Source organism: Poecilia mexicana, unplaced genomic scaffold, assembly GCF_051168715.1.
Source record: "Poecilia mexicana isolate PSO_F unplaced genomic scaffold, ASM5116871v1 scaffold_2, whole genome shotgun sequence".
Lineage (NCBI taxonomy): Eukaryota > Metazoa > Chordata > Actinopteri > Cyprinodontiformes > Poeciliidae > Poecilia > Poecilia mexicana.
Window position 1 is genome coordinate 48,338,684 of NW_028263371.1, and position 23,053 is coordinate 48,361,736.

Sequence of the window (23,053 nt, forward strand, 5' to 3'; positions counted from 1 at the left end):
AATTCCTGAGTAGCTGACAAACTTAAATTATGACCACATTTTGGACAGGTATCTGTAACGAGTACAACAGCTACCTGTCACATAACAATGGTCAGGTCACTGGAGACTTTAGACTGGTTTAATTAGTAAGATTAATTAATGTTTGCTTAATGTTAACATTTGCTTCTGCTTCAACAAATATGCAGCTGGTTTTACTTTCAAGGCATGTCCTCCGTGTTTGTGTACTAAACTTTCTAGCAGAATTAACTGCGATGCAAACGGTTAAACTACTGTTACACATGTGAGGAATATGGAGAGATACAGATTAAACATGGTTCTTTGGAAACTGCAGGCTGATTTAATGGACTGGAGCCTGAGACTGAGCGGAAGATGGAATGGAGACGGATGCTGGCAGAGCAGACTGGACACCGAGGGAGCTGGTGAGGAGGAACTGGGTGGGCTGGGTTTGAAGTGGGAAGCCAAGAGACACATGGTACAAGCAGGGCTGGGAGCAATTATCCAGGCGGAGTTATGAGAACAGAAACAGGGGAAAGCAAAGCTAAATGTAAAGATAAAAACTTCATGCAAAGAAGCTGAAATAAACTGAAAGTGGGTGGATAGGAAGTCAAGGTTTTGCCAACAATACTTTCCAAACTTACAGTATCAGCGTCTATGAAAAGAGGAAACACAGCAACGTGCAAAGGTGTGCAACCTTGAATGATGTTACACCTTTGGGATTTTATGTGATTGAGCAGTAGACTTTTTTTTACTAAACTATGAACGGCAAAGAACATGGTAGGGAAAACTCTGTGTGCATTTGTATTCAGGCCCATGAAGTCATACTTTTTAGATGTGAATCGTAAAAATAATTAGCATTGTCTTCTGCATCGAATGCAGGGAAACCAACTGGTAACTGACATGACAAATGAAACATTTAGGAAACTTTTGTTTGTGATGGTGTGGCTGGTACGGTGCAACCAGAAAGCATTGGCAGTGCTTCACTTTTTCCATATTCACAGCCTTTGCTTAATTCTTTGTTACGCTGAAAATAAAATAATACAAACAATTCCTTTGATTTTATGCCTGGAATTTGACCTCTGACCTGTGGGTCCTTAGGTAGCCAGGTGTGAGACTTTCCTAATCAAATCCAGTCAAATGAATTTACCTCTGAGTCCATTTAAGATGAAGAAACATCTCATGGATGACGGGCGAAAAAAGCTCAATATTTAGTTTATAAATATTTACACAAATGTGGTCTCTTGTTAAGAAATGTGCAAAAATCACAAACTTTTTCCACATTGTCGTAACTGGGAATTTGGGTATAACTATATAACTATAACAATTCAGAACAGGGCTGCAACATAAAATGTGGAACAAGTTAACCACTTTCCAAATGCACTGTGTATCAAACTTAATGATTCATATTATTGAAAAATGTTTTATTTGTTCTGCAGGTAATTTGGGTATGTCAGGAGGTCACAAAGGGCACTTAACATACCCCAAAAATGTTAAATATATGGGGTTTTCCCAGCAATTCACATCATCTAGTTTCATCCAGACAGAGTCCTACTGCAGATAAAAGTGTTTTCATTTGACTTCTGTTCCTGAATCTTTTATATTTGCTTCATGTAAAAGTAAACCATTCTGAATTCTGCTTATGTGTTTTGGCAACTTTTCTGAGGCGTCTAATTCCCACATCATTATTTCTGAGCAGTTAGGCAGTCAATTAAAGAAGTTCACAGCTTGGCTTCTCTCACTGGCAGAGTATTGGATGTCTCTTTTCCTGGCACCACATCTTCAAAATACGGCTGTTATCAAATATGATTTGCCATCACTGTCATTGTCAGTCACACGGACATTTATACAACAAACACGATAAAACATTCTGGAGGAAATCCTGGTGGAGTGATGCTGCCTTCTGAGCGAGTTGGGTTTTAATTAAACCTCCAAACAGCAGCTGAGCTATCGATAAAGTTTTCACAACTTAATGCCCTGTGAGTGGCTGCCATGAATGTGGAGAGATTTGTGGGGGTTATTTACACCTTGGGGGCAGAGTTAATCTACCTTGATGCTTGCAGATCTCTAATCAAATATACAGAGATTGTAAATACCACAGAATAATCCACCCAACTTTTGTGGTGAGGAGGGGAAAAAACTTCCAGTTTACACCAAGAAAGATTATTTGCACGTTTAATGTGAATGAAAATATTGAGATATTGAGAAAAAACGGGACCTGATGCTGTTTTCATATTTTTATCTTATTATTATTTTTTTTGTTAGACTTAAATGTATAATTTCATCAAACAAATGTCCATATAAGACCAAGATAAGCCGAGGAACCAACAAAATAAGCTTTCAAATGATCATTTAATTAACAATTCTCCTGCTTGAATTAATTGTAATTAACAGATTTTGGAAAGCTGAGTTCAGTTTTACCAGATCCAGACCTGATTTCTGACACACACCTGAACCTTTCTGACAGCATGAAGAAGGCAAAAAGATCTCAAACAGAAACCTATCATTCCCCAGACGTGAACGAATCAGAGAACAGATGAGAAACAAAGGCGATTTGAACCATTTGTAGCGTTTTGAGCGTTTGACGGACGCGCACAATGTTCCACATAGACTCTGAATGTCAACCAGGTGCGCCTGATGCTTGGTGTAAACGCACCATTATGAATTAAAACTGTAATCCTTAATGCTCATATTAATGCCGGGGAACCAAACAGGAAAATAGTTTTGCTTACTGTCCAAAGAGGGATGAAGAAAAGCTACACTATCATTATTATGTTAAACTCAAATGGCGTATAATTGTCCCACTATTAAACCAACCACACTCTGAAACCAGGTAAAATATATTCTATATAAATTCAAAAACGCTTTGATTCTGCATTACACTAGGAATTGTATTCATATTTCTTGGTTTATTCATATCTCCCGAACAACTGTGAGAGCCTAAAGGCCAAAACCTCTGCTGAAAGGATTAAGTTCAAAGGAAAGCTAGAAAATTACTCACAGACTGAAAGTCTTCAGCTTTGTGGCTGGCCCTCTGAAAGCGACAAGTCTCCACCAAGTCCCACGGGCTGAACAGCGCTCCCTGCACTTTAACTGGCCAGAGCCAGAGACTCGACGCCGTTCAGGTATTATAAACCTTCTATATTCGTCGCAAACATCAGACTTGTGATTTTCTCTGCACGCTCTACAGGTGCGAGCCACATCACCTTCAGATACTCAGACAGGAAGTGAGCGCAGACTTTCTAAGTGGATTTGCTGCAGAAGCTAACAGCGGGGAAGATTTCTCGAATACATTTTTTTTTCTCTAAGCTTGGTGATGTGATGGAGCTGAAAATAGTACACAGTCCTTCTAAGGCTGGTGGTGGGTAAAGCAAACATCCAGCAGCGATGCTGGACTTCAGATGAGTCCTCACTGACAAACCGTTGTTTTCTGCTTTCTTCCTTACTAAACACTGGATCAGTTTCACCCAAGGCCCAAAAATGACAAATGTGTTGTTTTGTCCCTCTTCATTCTCTAGCATGAATAAAACAGAGCATGGCGTTTTTACAAGAAATAGTTTGCTCAACAATAATTTAAAAATAAAAACTCAAAAAGTGGAAGACATTTCCTTTGAAATGCATTACATATATCCATGACAAAACCCTTTTTTCCCCAGCTATTCAACTTACAAAAACAAAAAGTCAAGTTCAAGCCTGTGTGGCCCATTATGAAGCAAATAAAAGCAAAGTTCATGCAAAATGGAAGTTAATGTAAGCTCCCATTAAAAGCTCTTGTTTTGTTCGAGTGAGAGTGAGCACTTACTAATGCAGCTCTCACTTGCTGTTGCTGATAAAGAGGCGAGATGGGAGTTCACATGATTGACAATTAAATTTGATCTCTCCGCCACAGCGTCAATAAATTTGAAAGGATTCAAAATGCATGTTCTTGAAAGCACTGATGCAAAACAAATTTGTTTTGTAATTGTTTTATTTATTTTTTTTTAACAATGACAGAATAACTGCAGCTCCAGAGCTCAGAGTCTGAAAAGGCAGTAGCTCAAGTCTGCTCTGTCTACACACTGGTAGGTTATGTTGTGCTGTTGCAAATTTCAGGATGAAAATCGGCACACAGTTAAAGCAGGGTGATCTCTTCCCAGTGTCAAAATATGATGCGTATGGAGTAAAACGCTGCTGAAAAACACCAGAAAAAATAAATAAATTATGAATTAGAAAACATAATTGAAGCACAGACAATCACCAACAACACCCAAAGAAGTGAGTGGGAATAAAAAAGGAATTTAGAAGACTAATATGAGAAACAACATTTTGCACACAGTGTTATTTTATTATAATTAAATTGCAAAATAGGTAAAATCGGCCAAAAATGGGATAAAATGGAAATAAAACCTACTGAAACAGAAAGTCCAGCTGGAATCCTGTTCATGAAAAAGTGAGTCCTGAGAAGTCATCGTTGATGTTTGTAATGTATATCTATTATATTTTTCTGATATGGATGTCACCACCTGCACATCGCATGCTGGGCCGATGACGAAGGCAGATTATAGTGGACTCAAAAATATAAACATCAGAGATTTACCCAGGATGCATTGGAGTGTAAACAACATGGCGACATCTTTGTGACAATCTTTTATTTAAATTCATAAAAACGAAGACAGCACTTCTACTGTGCAGTGAACCCTCGCTACAACACGCTTCACCTTTCTTAGCCTCGCTGTTTTGCAGATTTTTTTAGTCCGGTGTTCTGCGTCCTGATTGGCTGTCAATCAATCCCTCGTCTCTGTCCAGTAAAAAAAAATGTGCTCAGCTTGGCAAATTTACATGTTTGCAAATTTTCTCCACGACAAAACCCACAATCTCGACGAAACGTTCTGCACCGACAGAGGCGCCTGCAGACGTGCCAAAGTGGCAGAGGAAGTTGCTAAATATCGCAGAGAAAGTTAAACTTCTGGACAAAGGAAGGCAGAAGCTACGCCGCTGTAGGCCGCCGTTAGAGACTGAATAAATCTTCAGTTCGTTTCATAAGAGAAGGAGGAAAATAAAGACCCCTTCAAAACGGCTTCAGTAGGAAAAGACGCTACAGAGGAGCGGAGTCAGCACAAAGAGGCAGAGGAACTGTGAAACACACAATGTGTCCAACCTCGTTGGCTGATTATTAAAATGATTATTTTACAGTATTCCTAAAAACTATTATAATTATTTGTAAGAAATGTTTCTCTTTTTATTTCTTAAACAAATGCTTGGGCCTGAAAACAGATTTCGTTCTATGGTACTGTATATTAATTGTACAAAATAAAGCCGACTACTTTGCTGTCTTCGCCTATTTTTGGAACGTGACCCCCACAATAAACGAGGATGTTCACTGTGCTGTTTTTACATCAGCCAAGAATGTTTCTCAAATAAAGTATATTGCTATAGTTAATTGCGGATCCCTTTAAGTTGTCTACTAGATTAGGCCCCAATTGGAAACTAAACTTCCTGGATTGATAGCGTGCTCTAGCAGGATGCTGGCGATTATTTTGTTCAAACTAAAAACAAACTTTAAAGACATATGCAGCATTTGCAAAGCATGCAACCCTCTGGATAGTGCTAAAAAAATCAAGTCTAGTTTGAATTTTCTGTTCATTGATGGGAGGTTTTCTTTGGACTGTGCGCTTCATCCCATGAACCCAAACACGTTGGCTCTAAACTGACCGTAGTTTTTGAGAATTTGGTCTTAATCCTGTGCAAGATGAACTGCATCTCTTTTGGTAAGTTTTGACTGCAGATGCTCAAATAACACAAATTATTCAAATTGTATGGTCAGCCTAAAAAATTATATATTTGAATCACATTTGATTCCCTACACAGCAGAAGAAAAACCACATGATGGCAAGAATCGTGTGAAAATTCTTTTTGGCGACTTAAGGTCTTCACTTTTGAGCAGACGGTTTTTAAACCAGACTTTTCTCGTCCCTAAGAGGATGTAGAGGAAACTGTATATCTGAGTTGAGCACAGTTGATCAGCAGAGCTAAGGCCTGAGAGGAATGCCAAGCCCTTTGGAACAGGAGATTGGCTTTTCAGAGCCCAGGAATCACTGAAAACCAAGAACCTAACCATCCACTGCACAGAAATACGCCGAGGGAAGAGCCAAGATCACACAATCACTTTATAGCTGCAGTCAGTTCACTGATGTTTTTATAAAAGCTTGACACAAATGACTGCTATATTAAGGATCAAATGAGATCTCAGCAGGGTTTCACCTGGTTAAATAATGGAAAATAAATGATTTGACAAAACTAAATTATCAATAAATTAGAAACAAATTCTAATATTTAGTTAGACGTGAAAAGAACAATGCTAAGCTCATAATAATGCTGAACCTAGCATTAGTTTTGTCTCATTTTTGTTTTTATCTCCTCAGGATTGCTTTGCTTTTGACCAAACTGGATGTCCATTCAAAAGGAAAAAAATAAAGAAAAAACTCAGTTTAAACCGGTTCTGCAGTTCTGATAATCCATAAGGTTATATTTCAGACATCAGTGATTAGGGATTAAAATCTCTGGCCAGATCCTTAAAGACTTTAACCACCATCTGATGGCATTTAGCCATGTTTTCTACGACTAAACCATTAAGATTTTATATTTAAAGGTCGCAATAAGCTGCCTTCAGCATCACTTAGTTATTTGTATCAACTAATTTATTAGCTACATCTTCAGTTTATCTTTGCAAAAATATAATGAAGTTTCATTTGTTCCATTCAGATATAAAACTTGTTAATGACCAAGTTACAGGGAGTGCTGTTCTGTTGGGCAAGGAAACAACAGAAAGATGGGGAAAAACAGTTTATAGAGATGTTTATTTTTTATTAAGAAATATTAAATCTATGACACCTAAACTTTAATTATAATGACTTATTTCTTTATGCATCTCTCTTGATTTGAGTCAAGTCAAAATTACCCTGAATTAGCAGCTTCATCGCTCGGGGTTTCAGCGGTTATACATTTATATTGTTTCACAAACCCGCTAATTAATATTTTTAAGTCTGGGTGCAGTTATAGAATGATGGATTAGATTAATTGCACTTCTCTCCTACCAAACTAATCTTAAATTGCTACAAATAAGAGGCTTATTTTCGAAGAAACTGCAAAATTTAAGCTAAATAAGTGAGCTGGGTAATTAAATGCTTTTGCTACAATCTGCACAGTGGCAGATTGTTCTTCAAAGATTGCTGGTCTTAATGTGCAACTTTAAAATAATGTAAATGACTCAAGTTTTTGGTCTCAGCAGCAATAAAAATAGGTTATGTGTTGGAATATTCAACATGCCACATGTAGTTTATGTTTTTTCTTAAAGCTGAGGCCCACTGAATGTTAGTTCATTTATTTCCACATAATTTTCTTGCAGACTGGTGCTGAAGGATTTAGAGATAACTGGAGAACTAACAGGCAGGTAGCATGCAGGTAATGAAGCAATTTTCTTTAGATAAAAAAATAAAACAAAACGGTTTGGAGAAGCAGAAAGGTCAAGCGGAACAGACAGAAGGTCTTGTGTGAGTAGAACATGAAAAATGGTGAGGATCTGGAAAGAAATGGAGGAAAATTGTTGATGTGAAATGAAAAAAAATATTTATTCGTGTCATTCATGCAGCTTCTACAACATCCATGTTTGACTGCTGTAATATTTTCATGATAAGATACTTTTACACTTCATCAAAATACAACCACAAACTTCAATATATGTGATTTTATGTGACAGGCCACATATTTCTAAGAAAACACATATTCCTTAACCAATTAAAATAAAAAAGTCTGGACGAGAACATGAGTATTTCACCACACAAAGTAACTGCACGTTTATTTAGGGGTTCCCAGCTAAATAACTGAATAGAAATGCACATGACCATTTTTAAGGCTGAGGGGAAAAACAGCACAGAAAACAGAAAAGCACCGTAGCAATTTATCTACTATAAAGTAACACATCGTGATGGAAAATGGAAAAACAATTTAGAAACTGTAAAAGCAATAACAAAGGCAACTAAAAACCAGACAACATATTTCCACATCATTTCCTACTTGATTTTTTTGGGGTGTATTTCTACACTGGCAATTCCATTACATTACAACCATTCCATGCAGCAGACATCTAAATAGATTTACCAAATCCTTATTATGTTAAAAGACCGAGCCTCTCTGTGAAACTTCAATTACAGACTTTAAAAGCTATATAATTAAATTTAACTACATACCCTTAGTGTATTGATTATCTTTTAGATTCACATGCATTTAACACCATTCTTGAAATTCGACCTGCTCCCGTTTATGCAGTCAGTGTGTTTGCTGTTGATTTAAAACTCATCTAATTAATTATTCAAGGGTATTATTTTCCACACTGAATCCATTTCCTGCATCAGCGGTGCCAGTAATGGCTCCCAGAGGACTCTGAAGTGCCACACTTTCACCTTCCCTGCTAGGAAGAGGGTACCTTCTTAACAACGCTGGCAAAGAAACTCAAAACACACATAAACACACGTAAACTGAGATTTCAAGAACTTTAATTGTTTAACAAAGGTAGGAAATTTTTGTTTGATTAAATATAGTAATAAACCTGTAAGTTAAATATTCTTTGTTTATGTTGTATTTGGAAAAGTATTCACAGAGATTAATTTTCTCTTATTTGTCACATTAAAGAAGCAAATTTTATTTCACTGGAAAGAGACCAACATAACTATAATTGTGTTTCTTATTATTGTTTATTTCACTGTTTGGCTAATTATTGTTGTCGGTTTAGTTTAGTTTCTTCTTGTGTTTTTATTTTAATGCATTTTAGTTTCTTATTTTAGCTTCAGGGTATGTCTCTTTGTTTTTGCAGATTATTTTGTGTCTCAGTTCATCTCCATTCATGTTGAGTACAAAGTTCTGAATCTAACTGAGAATTGTGATGAAACGTGAAAAGAGAAATTTGGAAATGATCTCCATCTGAGCTGTTCTGCAAAGGAAATTGTTGATTTCTATCTGTAGATGTATAATAGAGGGGGACACTTTCCATTATTTTATTTGTAAAAAAAAATGGCTAAAATCTGTGTAACTTCCTTTCGCAGCTACGTGATACTTTGTATTAGCCTGTCACACAATAATTTTCTGGGAACTGTTAATATGTCTTTAAAGGTGCAGTACAGTCAGTTTTATATAACTGAATTAACACAATGGACTCTTATTATGTGCTTATACTATAATTATCAAAAGCACTTAAAGGCTTGAAATGTTTTAGTGTGAATCTACATTTGTCACTTCCTGAAATGGGTCTCAAAAAATAAAGAACTTTTTCACAATCGAATGCAAATTGTCTCTTTCTCTTGTAAAGCTCTTTGACATGACATTTATTGGTGCTAAATAAAAAACAGAACTCAGTTAAACTGCAGCAAACAGCTTTTTTCTTCTCTTCCTCTTTTGTCAATATAGCGAGTGTCTTAATAAAGATGCAGCCAAACGGACAACACAAATGTTAGGAGGGTCAGGATCACTATAAATTAGATTAGTGCATGTACAAGCAGGCTATCTGTTAACTGATTACATAAGTTGTTAGGTCACAAATCAAGCATGAAAGTCTGACTTAGATGACTGGTTGATGGGACAACTTGCACGACAGGAAAGAGGAAGAACCACAAAATTTGCATCTGGCTCCTCTCCCACAGAGTTTGAAGAGGACTGTTAAAGATTGTTAAAGACAGTAGAGACAAGCGGGAACATCGAGAAGTTCCCGTTTAATCGTTTAAGAAAGATCTGACTCGTCTTTTTTAATCAAACACTTCAGACATTTTAAAAGCGAGAGGTTACAGGATGAACTCCTAACGCTGTGCCCCAAACATCGACTTTGTACATTAAAGCCGATAGGAAGAAACAATATGGCTAAATAAGTTTCACTTATTCATATCCCTTTCCAAACATAATCACAGAGTTACATACTTATGTGTAATTACTTGCAGCATGTATACAGGGACGTTGATGTCACGTTGCGTCAGCAGCCGCTCTACTGCGCATACCCATCCATCCATCCATCCATCCATCCCCACCCACCCATCCATCCATCCATCCATCCATCAATCCATTTTCTGCCGCAAGGCGTTCCCAGGCCAGCCAAGAGACATAGTCCCTCCAGCGTGTCCTGGGTCTTCCCCGGGGCCTCCTCCCGGTGGGACGTGCCCAGAACACCTCACCAGGGAGGCATCCAGGAGGCATCCTGACCAGATGACCAAGGAGCAGCTGCTCTACACCGCTCTACCCTCCCAGATGACCGAGCTTCTCACCCTATCTCTAAGGGAGACCCCAGCCACCCTGCGGAGGAAACCCATCTCGGCCGCTTGTATCCGGGACCTCGTTCTTTCGGTCATGACCCAAAGCTCATGACCATAGATGAGGGTGGGAACGTAGATCGACCGGTAAATCGACAGCTTCACTTTTTGGCTCAGCTCTCTCTTCACCACAACGGACCGGTACAGCGCCCGCTTCACGGTAGACGCTGCGCCAATCCGCCTGTCGATCTCCCGCTTCCTTCTTCCCTCATTCGTGATCAAGATCCCCAGATACTTAAACTCCTCCACTTGAGGCAGGACGACCCCCCTGACCCGGAGAAGGCACTCTACCCTTTCCCAGGTAGAGTGCCTTCTCTAATAATAGCATACATATTAGGAAAACCCTATTCTGGTGTCCTTATTGTTCACCGTAGGCTATATATATTTGTTTTGTTTAGAATGCCTTGACATATCTTATTGAAAGATGATAATCTTTCCATGAACAAATTGCTTTAATGTTGTCTGACTTTTGGGTAATTTTCTCTCATCATTTATCAACTCCTCTGCATTTAATGCTTATCGGTCATTAAGACGCATCTCATTCATTAATGTCTATTTAGTAGCATAACTTATTTGCTCACGCTTTGATGAAGATCTGTAGTATGCTGAAAACATGCTAGCTAAAGTTAAAACAGCAAGTTTAATACAGGTAACCATGGCAACCAGTGAGCGTTCTAACCATAGACATAATATGAGGATAAAGGCCTCATGGGCCGCTCTCGCCTATTGGAGCTGACGAGATTTAGGGCGGCCATCTTGGAGTGGTACACCGCTCCACTCAGCGCTCTGATCCTGACTGATCTTTCCTCACTAAATCCCTGATCTTTAATGAACTTCTCCTCTAACAGCGGTTTCTCATCACCTCTCTCTCATTAGAAAACAGTGTGAAAACGTTAGCTGCTACGCTAACAATCAGCGGTTACTTTGGCCCAATTAAGCTACATACTAAATATTTCTCGGCTGTTTAGAAGTGAATTTCTGGCTGCAAAGTCAAGTAATTCTGATCTTTCATCCTTACCTGTGAGAGGTAATGCCAATGAATCCAGATTTGTTTCATAAAACGGTTGAAACAAAGATTTGTTTCATAAAACGGTTGAAACAAAGATTTGTTTCGTAAAACGGTTGAAACAAGTCCACAATGTACAGGACTTAAGGAGCTCCGATCGCTCTGCTGCCACATAGAAGATGGCGGACGCTGTTACGTACGACTCAGCGCTCCATGAGGCGTCTACGTATTAATGTAGACGAAGAGGCGTCTACGTATTAATGTCTATGGTTCTAACGGCCGGCCCAGCTACAGTCAGGTTGCGCACGCACCTTGATTATTTATTTACAAATAAACAATCCCTCTGTATGTTATTTGTCTGAAATAAATTATTCACCCATTTATTAAAAGCATGACAGTGATAATTTCAACCACTCTGCTATTAGCGTCGTACTTGTAGCTGATTTTTTTCTTTCACAAGCTTCTTAAATTGTCTCTCCCTGTTTTGTGATGTTTCTCGCTGAAAAAGATTCAAGTCAAAGCTCAGAGTTAATTGTTATTAGGACCAAAACAGCTTTACCTGTCTGCTTGCTGGTGGAATTGATTTAGCAAAGCTGCTCTGGTGGAGACACTAATTGCAGCTGCCATTTTGAAGTGCATTCTGTTAATTAACAGTTTCAGCTTTAAATATAAATAATAAAGACAAGCATTGCTCTTTGTACAGCTAAAAAATAGCAAGCTGAGAAACTGACCCTTCATGTCTCCAAAATCTATTTTTTCTCTGTGATACTTTATTTCACTAGAATCTATAAGAAATGCTACAGCAGGAATGGTTTCTATTGATTTATTCACCATCACCTGATCTGCAAACCAACAACGTGAAGATGTTGCTTTATGCTAAATTCATTCATTACAAATACCTTGAAATCAAACATTCGCTCTAAATCAGATTGATTATTAACAGATAATTCAGCACAAAACAAGCAGCTGCAATTTACAGTCAAGGAGAAAGAAAATAAATATTCTAAAATAGTCACACTGTCTAGCTGGATTATGTCAAACACAAGTGTAGGCTGTCACCTGCAGCAATGTGTTGGAAGGGAATTTATTGGAAATGTTTTCAGATAAAGGAATGAGTCACCCAACGGCTGATGGGCTTGCGGTGATGAAAAGCATTTTATCACAATCTACTATGCTGTGGCTGTAATCTGTTCTTCACGGCCACTAAAGGCCTTGTCACACCGGACAAAAAGCCCACAAACACCCACTATCCGGCTTTTGTGCTCGGCGGGAAAAAGGTGCAATTGTCATTGCTGTCCAGCTTAAATGGCTCCAGTGGGTATTTATTGGCATCTGCATTTATAGTAACACGAGACCACTGCCGGTATGACAGCTTTCCCCCCATTACCAGAGCAACGCTGCTGTCAACAGCTGAGTTAATAAAGGCTTGTCAATATCACTGGAAAACTCTGAAAGAGAGACTGTTCTTTTATTTTTATTATTATTGTTATTGTTAAAATTGGGTCGTGTGAAGAGCGTCTGCAGTCATTTGCCTTTCCAGCTGTAGGCGACGCTCTGGAGGCTCCCAGTTTAGAGAATCTTATTTAACTTGGAAAAATGGTCAAATGTTACATGCAAAACAATATTATATTATATCTATATTACAGATAGATAGCAGTAAGACATTATCTTGCGAAAAAAAATAAAAAAAATCTTAATGGATGATTTATTTATAAAGTGGTTTCTCCCTCAGGTCACAAAACACAAAAGTATGATACCTAATTAGGCCTAAGAAACAAAAACATTAACCCATGCACAAAGCATTAAATTTAAGACCCCATGCCAGCAAAAACCCTGAGCAAATCCCTGACTACATAAATGAGTGTTTAACTTATTATAAAATAATTCAGCTTGAGGCAACCCTGGAGGCACACTGATCTCCTTTATTTTCCAATCCTGTTTGGGGAATAACTAACAAATTTAGATTTGACTGAGAACGTTGAGGGTGAGAAACTGTTAAGTCAGAAGATTAGACAGATATTCTGGTGCCTGATCATTTATTGCCGTGTAAGTGAGCACTAATACTTTAAAATTAATTCTAAACCCAAAAGGGAGGTAATGAATACAAAATAGGAATTATATGTGTGCATTAAAATGTCCTATTAAATTCACTTATAAAATCTCAATCTTTTTGGTTTGTTTACTGACTTTTATGTTCTTTACTGCCTGGGTTTCTCTCAAAACTGTTGCTTGTGCCTTCATCTACCTGGGTATGTAGCATTAAGTCAAGCCCCCCACTATAAATACTCCGTGGTTCAGTTACTCCATTGTCATATCCCGTGTCATCCTCATCCTGCTGCAGCCAGTTCGTTCCCGTCTCCTGATTTTTGTTATTAAACTTCCTTTTCCCCCCGTTTTGCCCGTCTCATCCTCATGTTTGCATTTAGGTCCTCACTAACACCAAAACAGGACAAAGTGGTTCAATAAGCAACTCCTTACAGCTTTAAAGTCAGGCAGTAAATCAAGGTGGTCCAGAAAAGACATGCAACTAAATGTTGTAAAAAACATTTGGTAAAAAAACCCAAACATGCAACAATTCCTTTGCAAAGATTCTGTTTGGTTCTGTTTGGTTCTGTTTGGTTCCTCAGCTCTTTACTCTGGGAGTTTGGTCAGACAAAAGACTGATCCCATGGGCTCAGAGAAGATAAATACATGAATGCTAATTGGACTGTACCACTGAGTCCTGCTAGAGAGGGGCAAATGGATGCATTTTAGTGTATAAAGGTAAACCTTTACCTTTATGCGCTTTGATTTCCTTCATTGGTGTTTCAGATTAATTGCAGACATAACAGAACGTTGTTGTTAGTGGTGATATGCTGGTTAGTTATCCCTTCTCTCCTCGTTAGTGGTGATATGCTGGTTAGTTATCCCTTCTCTCCTTGCTAGTGGTGATATGCTGGTTAGTTATCCCTTCTCTCCTTGTTAGTGGTGATATGCTGGTTAGTTATCCCTTCTCTCCTTGTTAGTGGTGATATGTTGGTTAGTTATCCCTTCTCTCCTTGTTAGTGGTGATATGCTGGTTAGTTATCCCTTCTCTCCTTGTTAGTGGTGATATGTTGGTTAGTTATCCCTTCTCTCCTTGTTAGTGGTGATATGCTGGTTAGTTATCCCTTCTCTCCTTGTTAGTGGTGATATGCTGGTTAGTTATCCCTTCTCTCCTTGTTAGTGGTGATATGTTGGTTAGTTATCCCTTCTCTCCTTGTTAGTGGTGATATGCTGGTTAGTTATCCCTTCTCTCCTTGTTGGTTAATTATCCCTTCTCTCCTTGTTAGTGGTGATATGCTGGTTAGTTATCCCTTCTCTCCTTGTTAGTGGTGATATGTTGGTTAGTTATCCCTTCTCTCCTTGTTAGTGGTGATATGCTGGTTAGTTATCCCTTCTCTCCTTGTTAGTGGTGATATGCTGGTTAGTTATCCCTTCTCTCCTTGTTAGTGGTGATATGTTGGTTAGTTATCCCTTCTCTCCTTGTTAGTGGTGATATGCTGGTTAGTTATCCCTTCTCTCCTTGTTGGTTAATTATCCCTTCTCTCCTTGTTAGTGGTGATATGTTGGTTAGTTATCCCTTCTCTCCTTGTTAGTGGTGATATGCTGGTTAGTTATCCTTTCTCTCCTCGTTAGTGGTGATATGTTGGTTAGTTATCCCTTCTCTCCTCGTTAGTGGTGATATGCTGGTTAGTTATCCTTTCTCTCCTCTATCCCTTCTCTCCTTGTTAGTGGTGATATGCTGGTTAGTTATCCCTTCTCTCCTTGTTAGTGGTGATATGTTGGTTAGTTATCCCTTCTCTCCTTGTTAGTGGTGATATGCTGGTTAGTTATCCTTTCTCTCCTCGTTAGTGGTGATATGTTGGTTAGTTATCCCTTCTCTCCTTGTTAGTGGTGATATGCTGGTTAGTTATCCTTTCTCTCCTCGTTAGTGGTGATATGTTGGTTAGTTATCCCTTCTCTCCTCGTTAGTGGTGATATGCTGGTTAGTTATCCCTTCTCTCCTCGTTAGTGGTGATATGTTGGTTAGTTATCCCTTCTCTCCTCGCTAGTGGTGATATGCTGGTTAGTTATCCTTTCTCTCCTTGTTAGTGGTGATATGCTGGTTAGTTATCCCTTCTCTCCTCGTTAGTGGTGATATGCTGGTTAGTTATCCCTTCTCTCCTCGTTAGTGGTGATATGCTGGTTAGTTATCCCTTCTCTCCTCGTTAGTGGTGATATGCTGGTTAGTTATCCCTTCTCTCCTCGTTAGTGGTGATATGTTGGTTAGTTATCCCTTCTCTCCTTGCTAGTGGTGATATGCTGGTTAGTTATCCTTTCTCTCCTTGTTAGTGGTGATATGCTGGTTAGTTATCCCTTCTCTCCTCGTTAGTGGTGATATGCTGGTTAGTTATCCCTTCTCTCCTCGTTAGTGGTGATATGCTGGTTAGTTATCCCTTCTCTCCTCGTTAGTGGTGATATGCTGGTTAGTTATCCCTTCTCTCCTCGTTAGTGGTGATATGCTGGTTAGTTATCCCTTCTCTCCTCGTTAGTGGTGATATGCTGGTTAGTTATCCCTTCTCTCCTCGTTAGTGGTGATATGCTGGTTAGTTATCCTTTCTCTCCTCGTTAGTGGTGATATGCTGGTTAGTTATCCCTTCTCTCCTCGTTAGTGGTGATATGCTGGTTAGTTATCCTTTCTCTCCTCGTTAGTGGTGATATGCTGGTTAGTTATCCTTTCTCTCCTCGTTAGTGGTGATATGCTGGTTAGTTATCCCTTCTCTCCTTGCTAGTGGTGATATGCTGGTTAGTTATCCCTTCTCTCCTTGCTAGTGGTGATATGCTGGTTAGTTATCCCTTCTCTCCTTGCTAGTGGTGATATGCTGGTTAGTTATCCCTTCTCTCCTCGTTAGTGGTGATATGCTGGTTAGTTATCCCTTCTCTCCTCGTTAGTGGTGATATGGTGGTTAGTTATCCCTTCTCTCCTCGTTAGTGGTGATATGCTGGTTAGTTATCCCTTCTCTCCTCGTTAGTGGTGATATGCTGGTTAGTTATCCCTTCTCTCCTTGTTAGTGGTGATATGCTGGTTAGTTATCCCTTCTGGGTTGAGATGATCTGACCTGCCATCATTTATATCCATGTGTGTCCTTTGTTAGGACAGCCATGTTTGATTGTGAAGTTCATGGTTTTTTCCCCCCTGCTGAGTTTTGTGTCTCTGATCTCTTTTATGAGCTCAGATTATTTTTTTGAGTAAATATAACTATCGGGTTAATATTAAAATAAAACTTCTCATCATTCCGGTGATTTGATCTGCCTTTCAACTCGCTCCATCTACTCTGAACAACAGAACAACAGATTTTTCAGATTTTTATTTGGGATTAAAGTTGAAAAATGTGTGGCCTTTTCTTCCCACTTCACACATATGTGCTACTTTGTGTTTGCATATCAGATAAATCACAATAAAATACTCTGAAGTTTGTGTTTCTTTGTGATAAAGGAAACTATTATGAAGCTTTATAATGCCTTGCAAGTGTTTCCATACTTCATGTCTCTGCAGGTAGATGAGATTACTGTGCAGAACTGCTGCCTAATCCCAGGATTCTTTAGTAACTATGAGTAGCTGTGAGCCATACTTACTTTTTTACTTTCTTTGAGGTAAATAAATACATCCTTCCTCCAGAGTTTGAGGTTTTCTGAATGTTGTTTAATGATTTCCGCCCCTTTATAACTGAGACAAGCACACATTCCAGATTGTAAATTAGAGAGAAAATTAGACAACTTAATGAGATGTTTTGAAACCAGTAAATACATAATTCCCCCCTATGCACCAAATAAATGTTTTGCTATATCTTTGTAAGGTTTAAAATAGGGCTGTAAGAAAAATAATGTAACATTTGCCTGGGTAAAACGGCGGAAAATAACAGAGCAAACATTTTCCCAGTCATCTGATATTTGGTTGATGGTCTTTTTCTAACAACAGGCAAAGTAATCCAACTTGTGAAAGCAAATATTTCCTCTCTCAAAACTGTAATTACAGTGGAAGAGGACAATTAACAGCATTTTTCATAAAAAGATAGACTTGTTTTCATTAAAATAAATGTGCTGAGTAAACCCATTGTTTTATAACTGACTGCTGATAACGTCGAGTGTTTTCTAAATAATGTTCTATAAAGCCGAGAGGACGACAGAAGGGCTGTACCCATCAGAACGGCACTTGGCTGTATTTTTAATCAGTGAGCCTAGGCATGAGATTTTCATAGAAAAATAAATTTTCATTTCTACAATCACAACTTGTCCCTGGGGTGGACAGGCATAAAAACCAGCGAGTTGGTATATATATTTTTTAGCAGTAACAGGGGTGGAGGAAGAACTGGTCAGCAGGAAAAGGAGTCGTGCAGCAAGAAAGATATATTACATTTTACACAAGAATGAGGATCCACATGGTTCGCTGATAAAACTGAACCCATTTCTCATTCCGAAAGATCACAGAGACTGCGTGAGGAAATTGGAGACTCACCTACAATATTCAGAATCACTCTTTTCCTCTGATGTATCAATTGTCATTTGCATCACAGTTGGAGGAGTTATGATATTCATTCAAATTCTTATGAAGAAACTGATTTTCACACAATTGGACTGTATCAGTGCCAGTGTCTGTTCTTGCATTGCAATGGGCTGCAAATCAAAAACTTGTTGCATTTTCTTTGTCAGTGTTTCACACACGTGTTATGCTTACGCATAAATCTACATGTGTTTTAAGGGGACTCGGAGTTTTTCCCGTCCTCTAAAGGCTCACAGGTCGATGGAAAATGTGATTTTAATAGTCGTGTGTGTGCTTTCCTGGTTTTACAGAGAGGCGACATTAGAAGAACAAAATGGCCCCAAATGCCACCCCTGCTGACTATTTACTGAGTGCCACAAAGTCAAACAAATATGGCACGGCTTTGCTCAAACACTGTAATCACTGGGGTGGTCACAGGCTCAGACAGGCGACGGGCCTCAGTGAATACCCACAGTGCCCTCTACTGGACGCAGAGACACGCACTTACAAAAGGAGACATGTCTTAAACAGGAGTCCCAGCTTTTAAAGTGGACATTTTCACCAATCATCAATCACACTGGAACTTCTGTTTCTATATGTAATTATAAATCCTTTTACTTCTGCTGTATTGTGATAAAGCTGCTTTATCAACCTGCACAGATAGCGCAGACACTCTGTCAACACACAGGGTGGTCCGTCCAAACGCCCTGCTCACTCCGAGGGAGAGCGATGTGGATGTGTTGGTGATCATAACTATCTTCTGACAAGACATCAATATACATAAGACCATTTTAATGCAGGAGCTGTCTGACAGCTGCTGCCAGCACAGCACAGCAGAGGCAAATACCCCAGAAGCCCCCCTAGGACAGGGCGTTTCTCGGATGCTTTAATCTTAGCGGCGCAGAGTGTGCAAAATTACGATCTTATGGAAATGATGCAAATAATCACACTGCCATCCTCCATTAGTGTGTCATGGCCTTGAATTATGCAATGTTATGCATAGTGTTCTGTCCACCCACCACTTTTGCATTCAGAGAGCAGAGTGATGGCTTGCATGTCTGATAAATATTGCAAGGGGGATACATTTGGTCCATCTACCTCGCCTCATAAATCAAGAAACTTTCCAGCCCAAATGTTACCAAGGCCAAGCCTATCAGCATGGAGGCTTTTGACCTTTGTCCTTTTCACAAAGATTATCTGTAAGGGTAAATATGCCATGGCTTGATCGCGATATAGAGAGTTATTGATAACGTAAAGAAGAAGCTCAATGTTTGCATTATTTATAAAAAGAAAAATAATATGAAGAGAAATTTAAGGAGGGTAAATTGTAAATGATTTTCTTTAGTATGTGAAATTTACAGGTTTTGAATAGATCAACTCAAAGAAGTGTCTAATTTATGAAATGGATGGAAATGGCATGTTTTTTTATTTTTATTATACGAATGCAGAACTCTTTGCTCTGATGCTCTTAAATAATTGTCTTTAGATAATTCGTAAATTAAATCCACATTGTGTAAATGCAGCTTCTTCATGATGGTTATTAGAGAACATGAGCGAACAAAAGGCATCAAGTCACATTGTGCTCTGATCAGATGAGGCCCAATTCAAATGTATTTATTTTTTGGATCCAAAATGATGTGAAGATTCACCATCTCTATGGTGAACCATAAGAGCCAGAATCATTGAGTAGGAATGCTTTTCTGCAGTACAAACAGGGAAGCTGTTCAAGGTTAATGCGAAGATGGATGGACCTAAAAATAAATAAATAAAACTTGTTGGCGACTGCGCAGTATTTGGACTTTAGCTGGATGTTTTACCTTCCAGCAGGACAAGAACCCTTACAGCCAGAGCTACAGGGAAACAGCTTCTACTAAAACATATTCAAGTGTTAGAATCCCCAAGTCAAAGTCTAGACTAAAGCCCAACTGGGAATTTTGTGGCAAGACTTGAATATTTCTGTTCAAAGATGTTCTCCATCCAGTCTGGCTGAGCTTCAGATATTTTTAAAGTAAAAATGGGCAAAAGTTTCATCATCTATTGGTGAAAAGTGAGGAGACGAAACTCCAAAATGTTTCCAGAGGATGTTTGGACCTGGGGTTGTTGAAATTTGTTATTTTTGTCATTTTTGGTGTTCCTTATGTTTTTTTTTTTTTAGCTGCCCTGTTTTCCACCTTTGTTTTTCCTCAGTGATTCTAGTCATGATTTTTCTATTTATTTTCTGTTCCAGGTTATCATGTTTCTTTTGTCAAAGTTACTCTTTGCCACTTTCTGTCCCTCCTTAGCCTGGCTCCTGCTCTAACTACTCACACCTGAAATCAATTAACTCATCAAGTCTTTTGTCTTCTGTCCGTCTTTTGTGCTGTCTTGTGTTCTCCTCGTCTCTCCTGACTGGATTTGCTTTGGTCTTATTTTCATTAGCTCAGCTACTGCCTCCACCTCTCTGCACTACACCAACCAACATCATGACTGAGGAAAACTGCCCTACAAATTGCAGGTGATAGTGAAACGTTGAAAACCATGCATCATTTTAGGATCAAACTATCCCAATAAAATGTGAAAAAGTCAAAAAGGGGAGTGAAAACATTTGCAAGACACTGTTGCTATTATTTGCTGGTTTCTGTTGATTTGCCGCTTCTGTTTTTGTCTCTGTTTTCCTCTGTGTAGCTGAGGAGGAAAACTTTTCTGTTAACCTCAAGGCTGTTCGTAGCTTTGGCCCCCTGCTGGTTTCTTTTCAGCTGAAATCTGTTTTCTGGTCTGTTTCTCCAGTTACATTACATTCCAGTCCTATTCAATGCATAAATGATTTACAGCCTAAAACGACATGTTGATATGGTGGGTGGCTCTCAGCCTGTTCATTTTTGCCTTCTGTATCATATTTCCTGTCTGTATTCCCCGTCCGATGTGTTGCCATAGAGACAGAAAGATGCACTACGAGGGCTACGTCATAACAATGATATTACACTTATGTGATCAGATAGAAATGTGGTATTTTAAATCAATTGGAAAAAGAAATGGCATAAAATTTCTTTTTTTTGCCATTATGTTTATGTTTTTCTGAAGAACAACCTTTTCTGCAGAAAGGAGAGAAAAGAAACCCCACAGTGCAACAACATCAACAACATCACTGAAAACTACAATGTACTAATTAATGCAAGATGAGTTTAGTGCCAACCACAGGCAGAGATCAAGTGTGTCTTTTAACAGTTGAATCCAAACATGTGTGTGTGAGCATTTCAGCAGTGCTGCTCTGCTCTTCGTTGCTCCCCAGAGAAGAGCAGACGACGGCCTCAGGGACCCACCCAGCAGCCCCAGTGCAGAACCCCAGGGGGCCGCAGCGCTGCACACCCAGCTTCCTTCGGCTGAGCAGCTTTATATAGATGCTAATTTAATTTTTCAGCAGGTGAAGGCACCTGACCAAACTCACAAAGGTACCAAGAGCTGGTTCAGTCACTGTGTTGCTGCTGCGTTTAATCGGTCAGCGAACCGGCCCACGGAGAATCTATGAGAGGAAAATGAGAGACACCAGACCGTACACTGCAGATGATCAAAAAGTCAACACAGACCCTGATGGACTCCATGCTACGCCGCATTGGTGCAGTAAATTATGCAAAATCAAGTACCGAGTGCAAATGAGTCATTTAAAAAAAAAAATCACATTTCTGCTTAACATATCTCTTTTAATTGATTGACACTAAATTTTAGGTTCTTACTAAGCAATAATTGAAACTGAAAAAAATGCTTAAACATTTTGCTCTATATGTAACAAATCTATGTAATATATGAGTATTGAACCTTTTCTTTGTATTTTTATTTATTTTTTCCCTTTTCATGAATAAAATAGAGGTTTCATAAATCTGTCTTTTATAAAATCTCTGTTCGGGGGGGTAGACCATCAACACACTTCTAGTTGCAACAAACTTCTGGCTGGATAATTGACTCATCTCTGCAAAATTGAAAGAGTTTGATGAAAGTGGTTGGTTTCTTTGCAACGACCTCACTGGTAGTCATTTCTTTAAATCTTACAGCCAGCTCTGATGTGTGTTTGAGATCATTGTTCTGTTTAAAAACCCTATTGGACCCAAATTTAAACAGTTTTACCCAAGCAGTCAGCATCAAATCAAAGGAAATTGGTGGATGTTCAGACACAGTCCAGACACTTTCCAGCGCAGAAGTCACCGGTTGAATCCTGGATTCAGTGAGGTGTAGAGACAATGATCCCACACAAGCATCAAATCCTGTTAAGGCGGAATAATATTAAGCTTCTGGAAAGGCCAGAGGAACCAACCACATTGAAAATGATTGTCCTATGCTTATCATGTCATCCTGTGTCAGGAAATCAGCTGATTCAGAAAAGCGCCATTAAATATGGTGATAAACATCTGGGCAGAATTATGTCAGGAGCTTGTTAATGGCTCCAAAAAGCAGGTTTTCTCTGCAGCTTGTGATTCACCACAAGTACAGGGGCTCCGTGTTGTTCTGTATTTGAACCAGAATGGATTAAACAAAACACGTTTTTTCACATTTATTAAAGAAAAGCAATTACATGTTCAAAATTAATGGGAAGCTTTTTAAGGGTACGTGTGACAATATTTCTTGCTTCTTTTATGCAGAGTTAAAATCGCCTTTTTCTTAATTCTGCTGTGATTAATTACATTAATAGTGTTTTCTTTTGCTTTAGTCAAAAATATCCTCCTTTTTCTTTAAATCTCAAATCCATTTTGTTATTATCCTTCAGGACGGAGCGGCGATCCTTTTGAAAATTTCAATATTAACTCTACAATAAAACAAATTATAAGCATATCTGTTAAGAAGATTATTAGAACATTCGGTGTAAGCAGGAATAATAAAAATAGCCACGTTTTTGTTGGAGGAGTTGTGGGCGGACACATTTCTCTGCCTGGGCTTTTCATTTCAGACTTGGTGTGTGATCCTCTGCTAAAGAGCTGTTTGACCAAAAACAGAAGAGTTTATGCAGGTTTAGTCTGCTGAGAAGTGGAACCAAGATGTGTTCAGAGCTCAGGTTCTGGCTTGGCTCTGGTTCTCTACGTTACAGTTGCCAAAGAATACAGAGAGGAAAACAGACAGTGGAACTAAAATACATTTTTCTCTTCTGTAACTAACACCAGAGTCCAGTAAAAACAATCGGTTTTATCAGCTCACCTTCAGGAAGACGTCAAATTGTTG

The 23,053-nt window shown here is 38.8% G+C and overlaps 1 pseudogene across 1 annotated transcript in view; it reads left to right on the forward strand.

Annotated features, from left to right (window-relative positions):
- Positions 1–21,232, forward strand: part of LOC148160891 (uncharacterized) — a 165,837-nt pseudogene extending 144,605 nt beyond the window's left edge. The window contains exon 4 of the transcript XR_015764106.1: positions 21,138–21,232. The product of XR_015764106.1 is annotated as an uncharacterized LOC148160891 (transcript). The remainder of the gene's footprint in view (positions 1–21,137) is intronic.
- The last annotated feature ends 1,821 nt before the right edge of the window (positions 21,233–23,053 follow it).